The following is a 7,402-nucleotide window of genomic DNA, read 5'->3' on the forward strand; positions in this document are numbered from 1 at the left end:
TCTTAAGCTTTGGCTTGCCCCCAAGCCGATGGAGAAGATCGGAACCACCGGGATCCCAAGGAAACTAGACGATCATGTGTTTCTTCAATTCCTTCTAATGAACAGTGGAGTACCAAAAAGATCATGATACAAACACTCGACAACTCTGCTCATGTGTATGTTCCAAATCAAGCAGCCAAGCCCCACCTCCTTATCAAAAGTTACAGGCCAGTACAAGCTGAATAATGCCAGAATGCACTGCAAGTTCCGGTACCCATAGACAGAAGCAATAGCCAAAAAGAGAACCCATGGAATTCCATGGCCTGATGATCGATCAACCAACTCCCATATTCTCACTAGAGTCCCATCGATCAATTTTACTATGATGAGTTCAGTAGCACGAAGAAGACGAGGAACATGTTCAGAAGATTGATCGACTAGTTTCAATGTTGTCATCATCGTGACATGAACAGAAATCTCATTCTAGGGCTTGAATCCTTGCCCTGCCACTACTTTAGTTTGGTAGGAATAGAACAATTTCCTTGTTACTACTCCCAGATCACCACCACCACTGATTAGCCGTCGAACTGAAGGTAAGCATTGGGGTGTCCAAGTCCATGGGGGCTTCCAAGGAAAACAGAAATACCAAATCATCCAATAACCATCAACCATACTGAAGAACAACCAAGGCAGTAGAGACAAAATATGCATGTCGTTCAATAGCAGAAGTAGCAGAGGTGGAGGCCCTGGTTGACGCTAGAAAAGCACTAGACATCCAAAAGCTTCATCAATATCCCTTAGCCAATTACCTTCAAGCAAGAAACACCGACACTTGCCACCACACTTCCGCTGTACTAGCTCTGGAATCAGTGCATAGCCAACCATACTCATTGATAGCACCAATATACATGTCAGAAGCTCCTTGTTGAACTTGTCTACTTGCCCTACAGGTTTGAGTAATTCAGGGCAATGTTGCCCACATTGGACCACACGCTCAATAATTTTCCATTTAAAATACTTGTGTGGTAAAGATGGCTCTGTGAGCTGCCAAAATTGACTGAAACACAACTGATGAGTATTCAACAAGAGCCCCCCTAATACTGTGTTACTGACACTCAACTCAAACACCACCAAAAAATTAGCTGCACATGAGGAATGTTGTATTGCCTTACCAAACAGTTGGAACCAGGTACTTTCCATAACAGGGGCAAGCAGTATACTAGCACCATTATGTAAGAGAAAATTCATGTTATGTACAGTCCCACAAACACATGCATGTAGTGGCCAATGGACCTTGAACCAGATACAGTCCCAGTTCATCACCAGCATACTAACTCTTCTAGCTGTAATGAGATGCAAACGAAAGAGAGGTCCTGCAACTGTGCACTCTGAATTGTAGCAAAGCCACTTGATAAGGTCTGCCACTTGAACTGTATTACCAATGAAACATGGCCAGGGTGTTAGCCTAAGTTGAACTCCATTGCCCTGCATCCCAAACTGCTACAGTGGCAGCCATGGTTGCCTATGCGGCACTGCATCCCGGCTACGACAGGATAGAGGCGAGAAACAGCTCTGTATGCTCTTGTCAACTAAGGATTGAGCTGAGGGTACACAGTCAGTACATAGCATGTTTGACATATGCACCTAATCTGGCCTGGGGAGGCTGCCTTGTGGCCTGTGCGCCGGGAGCCGCCGCCGCGCTGCCTCTGCCATGCTGCTAGCTGGCCGGAGGGGCCGCGCCGCCTCCACCATGCCGAGGGCTGGCCGGAGCGTCGGCCCCGCCGCCACGACCGCGCCATGACCTGGCTCCACCGGGTGAGGTCACCCTGCCAGAGGGCACGCGCAGCTGGTGCTGGGCGTCGCCGGCCACAACATCCTCTGCTCCATCATCCTCTCCTCCTCCTTCCATCAATCTAGGGTTTGGTGTTTTTTCGGGGAAGAAGGTCACGGACTCACGGGAGACAGGAGCGCTCGGTCGCTCGGGAAGTCCAGGGAGAAATTGGATGCGTGAGCAACAGAGGGTATGTTGGTCACACTAAGAAAAAACTGACACGGTCAAAATAGTCAACTAACAGATGAATGGATGAAATGGACGGTAGTGCCATATAGAGAAGAAAATTTTAACTTGGTGTCAGATAAGAAAGTTTAAATTTTAAGTGTCAAATACGAAAGACTGATTTGTTTCAGTGCCAAATACATAATTCTCTCAAAATTATTTCTGTGCTAAGTAAATGGGGCCCTGATTTAGGGTGTACTGTTTGGGACTGGAGTTGAGAAATTGAACCTGCAAAAGACAGCTTCTTATTAACATCCAACCTAGTCAGTAAAGCTATCATGAGTTAAGTCGTTTTGCACCCGCCATGTCCTTCAATTCACAACAGTAGTAATAACTTTCGCCCTGTTCGTTTGGGTTTGTTTGGCTGATAAATCATGGCTGAAAGTACTGTTGGCTGATTTGGTATAAGAGAAAAATACTGTTTGTTGACTGAAAAAGTACGACTTATAAGCCAAACAAGCCCAAACGAACAGGATGAACAGGGCGTTTGCCCTCCCATTAACATCCAACTTAGTCACTAAATCTATCAAGCTGTCCGGTGTTTCAGATTAAACTAGATTTGTATTATACAATTCAGAAAATATAAAATAACCTTTAACATGAGCTAGACGGTCAAGCTTGCCTAGTTTTCACAGTTTTGATGATCAATGATATCTGATTGAGTTTTTTTTTTTTTTTGACAACAAACGATTTTATTTCAACAGCATCTTGCTTGTACAGATTTTGAGTTGAGGGCTAGTTGGAAGGTCAAATATATATGAAGACTTAAAAAATTATTGAGGAAGCCTAGTTGAAAACAAGTTCAACGTTTTATGTGTTTTTTTTTAAGTTGCATCTCAAGACAGCGGTTACGAAAGATAAAACCGACAACCACTAGTGAATCCGCAAAATATTATTATAATAGGATTTCGTATATGGAAACTTGCAAGTCATAAGATTAAGATTTTACAAAACGTCAGCCTAGTAAAGGTATTTTCCCTGGCTGTGGTACTACTAGTACAGGGAACACAGAGTGGGCACAATCTGCTTTATAAATTCAAAGAAATAACACTTCAATACAGTCGACGCTGCAATTACCTGAATAAACTGCACGATATTGTGCACAGGTATAATAATAAAAGTGAGAGGCAACGCTGCAATTACCCGAGAGTCAGAAACTTGGGGAATTCCGATGGAAGGAAGTGTCCGAAGTATTTCAGTTTTGTCTTGACCAGGTCAGCATCATGAGTTGAAAGATCATTCTTCGACTTTGGCTCCGTTCGCTTCGCTGAAAAAATAAGCCAAAATACTGTTGTAACTAAAAAAATACGATTATAAGACAAACGAACAACCGATACGTGCACTTGATTGTCAGAAGTCAACCGCAACTAGCGAGATGCTGCAAATCACCCAATCGAACAACACGAGGTGCACAACATTGGGCATATCCAAACTCAGCAGCGGGACCATCATAACCTCGTGTGGGAGACGACACACATGGGGGTTTGCAGCATCCTCGATCTGTCGTCGTTCTGGGTTGCCGCCAATGTCCCCAAGGTTACATTGCAACCAGTGCCGGACGCCACGGGGCCGAAACCCTTCCCGTCATTGCGTGCAAAGTCAGCGAGTACCAGCCGGCGGCCACCTTCGGTACTAGCCAAATTTGATAAGAGCACACAAATTTGAGATGTTTTAAATCTAAAAAAATTAGATTGATTTATAATTTAGAACGAAAGGAGTAGTTCATTAGTTAATGAAAAGAGGTGTTAATGGATGGTAACAGTTGATATACACCTCTAGCCAACTATCCAATCACCTATTGTCCCGTTCGCTTCGCTGAAAAAACAAGCCAAAACACTGATCTGGCTGATTTGTTGTAAGAAAAAAAACACCGATCCGGCTAAAAAAACAAACTAAAAAAGACGGATTATAAGATAAGCAAACAGAGCCATTAGGAGGTACTAAATCCGTTCTAAATTATAGTTCGTTTGATTTTTTTGACCCTAAGTTTGACCACTTGTCTTATTTAAAAATTTATGCAAAATATCACTTCTTTTATTGTGACTTGCTTTATTAACAAAAGTTCTTCAAGAATGACTTAAATTTGACTATGTTTACACAATTTTTTAAAATAAGTCGAGTTGTCAAACTTGACGTCAAAAAAGTCAAATGAACTTGTAACACTCTAAAATTTTCACTTTTGAAAATATGATTAAAAATGATTTATTTGTGAATTTTTGTGCACATGAAAATATAGGAAACTAAAAATTTTCATTAATTTAAAATTTATCATAAAATAGAAACGTGTTTGTTGCATTCATGCCGGTCGCACCTTGTGTTTCTATGTGCAAAATGTGTGTTTTTATACGTTTAGTAGACGAATATCTATCTCTAGGAATTTTTCAACTTCTTCCTAGAATTCAATTCCTACCTCCTTCACCTTAATCTTTATGTTCCAAGTTCTCAACAATTTTTTTATGATCTCCAAATACTTTATTTTGGTTCATCATATTCCAAAGTGTCTCTGAGAATTTTTCCTAAATTTTCGGAGGTCTCGGAGTATTTTTCGTGGCTTAAATATCAATTCTGGACTTTTCTAGAATTATTTTATCCACGAAATTAATCAATTCCGAAAATAAAATATCTTGTTTTCCCACCAATGCTCAAAGCCCATGTGCAATAATCCTCATAAATCCTAATGGCCCATGCATTTATTTACTCATGGGCTTTAATGATTATTTAGGTCCATTAGTAAATGTGGAGGGTGCAATATCAACTAGTACCATATTGATAGTTGATGTTGATGTGGGGAGTTTTTCTTCTAATAAATATGTATCAATCCTTGGGCAAAGCACACCAAAACTACCATAAGGAGATCCCTTAGTTTGGAAAATCCCTCGTATAGTAAATTAGATTTTTCTCCTTTTTCTCCTTTTTCTCTCGTCGTCGCCATTGCGTCAGGAGAGGCCAATGGAGAACCATACCACCGTCTCAAGACTTCAGACGCTGCTGGTGGCCATTGTCTAACCCATGCCAGAAACTCGCCACATCACGAGAAGGCCATGTCGTGGTCATCTTCTACATGTCCGACTCTGCTCTCCATCAAACGTCTTCCGCGTCTGACGCTGATGAGCCTATATCCATCATTCTGTCTCCTCTAATAATTCTCATATGTCAACTCCCGACCACGTGTGTGTTCCCGTAATCTTTGCACGAGATCGTCGTAACTACCCTATGCATATTGAGCCGATCAACCTTGTCCGCTTGTCCATCCATGCATCTTGAAGGAAGCTAGCACGGACATGCTAGATCTTGCCGAGCTAACCTTCCTACCCGTCAAAGCCAAGAGCTTCATTACGACAATTGCTAGCACTCAATGCCGACCATCCTTGTGGGTGCAGCAAGCCGACCGAATCTTTGGTCAGGTACGTGAGCACAGATCATGTGGAGAAACTTCGTAACTTTCTATCCATTCAATAAGTCTTTCCGGACAAATCCAGATCCTTGTAGTCCAGTCTTAGCATCTTTGATCCCAAGTTATTTATCTGTTCTAGCTCTGACTCGATCGATCCGTTCTTTCTGTCGTGTGCTTTTGCCAACGTGAGATATATATTAGCAGCTACACTGAGCATGCCACGTATTTCTGAATTTTACATTAAAAATACGTTTTCATTTATTTAAAGATTTGTCATTGATTTTGTTTTAGCCATAACTTCTCTGTTTTAACTCTGATTTGATCCGTTCAACTTGCGTTAGGTTCATAATTTCATAATCTACATGTTCATACTACTGTTAGGTATATTTTCAACTTTTAAAATTTGAGGTTAGATTTAATCTATTATTTTAATAAAGGAAATCTTATTTAAATCATATCTTCTACGTTTTAGCTCCGAATTGACCCGTTCAAGTTGTGCTAGATTCATCACGACGAGATCTACGCGTTAGTAACAGTGGTTACCAAGTCACTATTTCTGGAATTTCATTGTTTTAACTCTAATTTGAATAATAATTATGCAACTGGGTTTTATAAATAAAATATGATTTGTTCTACTTTACTTTTATAATTTAAATCTAAAATTAACTTAATTCGATTTATAATATTTATAAAATATATTATATATATGAATTTATATAGTTAAAACAAATGAAGCCTATAGTTTTTTTCCACGTATAAAGCAAATCTTTCAGTAGATGTATCTTTTTCACCGTAGCTCCGATTAGAGTGCTTTTTTGCGTCTGTGTGTTCATAGCAAGACGTAGATTCGTTTTACAAACTTTTCATCCTGATTTCATGTTTGGTGTACTGTTCTAATTTAGATCTATTGTTTGCTTTGTGTATGATTGCATAGATGCTTGTGTGGTGCTTTATGATTTCGTCCAGTCGATGAGATATACGTGGTGAATCAAGAAGCAGATCTTTGAAGTTTTGGACTTGAATAAGGATCTAAGTTTAAGGCAAGTATAGCATGGGATCTTCTTTGTTGTCCTATTCACTTTAATCATTTAATTCAAGCTGCATGTGTCTACCTTGATTACCACTAAAGATTTCCTAGTACTTTGTACCTTGTGCCTTGATACCTATGGGGTATTGCATTGGGTAGCATGATGCTAGTGCTCAACTGCAACCATGATCTTGTAACTTGACTAATGGAATATGCAATAAACACTAAAAGATGTTTTTTAGCAACATGGAACAAGGGGTAGAGCATTGGGCTATTTTTATGGTGCTCTAGATTTCTCTCTCTAAGGACTTATCTTTAAGTGAACATCAGGAACTTACAGTACAGCTATGAGGGCTACATGGCTCTGGCTTTAGCTCAGTATGAGTATCTTTTCTAGCTTGTTAGTGGTTACCTTTATAGCGCATGAGGGGCTCCGATAGGTATGATCTCGGCCTGCGAAGAGGGTGCACTTTGGTTTCTTTGGTATTTTGTTAGTCACTCCTTGGAGGTGGTTCATGCTTATCGATGGAAAAACCTTAGCGGCCCTAACTTGTTAGACGAACCTTTGAAAGACTTCATAGTGAACCCTACCTACTTTCCTTGGTAGTGGGTCTAGAGGTTGGCTGCCTCGGACGAAAGGGTAAATCATGACTCACAGTGAAAGTGTACAACCTCTGCAGAGTGTAAAACTGGTATATCAGCCGTGCTCACGGTCACGAACGGCCTTGGACCCTTACGGAATAGATGATGAACACTGATGATACTGATGATAAAGATACTCATTAATGGTTAATTGTTTATGCTATTCATTATTCATGTTTACCCGATCATGTATTTATGGGCTTGTGATAAACTTATTGCTACTCAATTGCTAAAATCATGACTTATTAAAAGCTAATCGTAGTTAAACCAGTGTTAGCCTTTTGACCCTCATTAACCCCATGTT

This window comes from Miscanthus floridulus, chromosome 4 (assembly GCF_019320115.1).
Source record: "Miscanthus floridulus cultivar M001 chromosome 4, ASM1932011v1, whole genome shotgun sequence".
NCBI classification, from domain to species: domain Eukaryota; kingdom Viridiplantae; phylum Streptophyta; class Magnoliopsida; order Poales; family Poaceae; genus Miscanthus; species Miscanthus floridulus.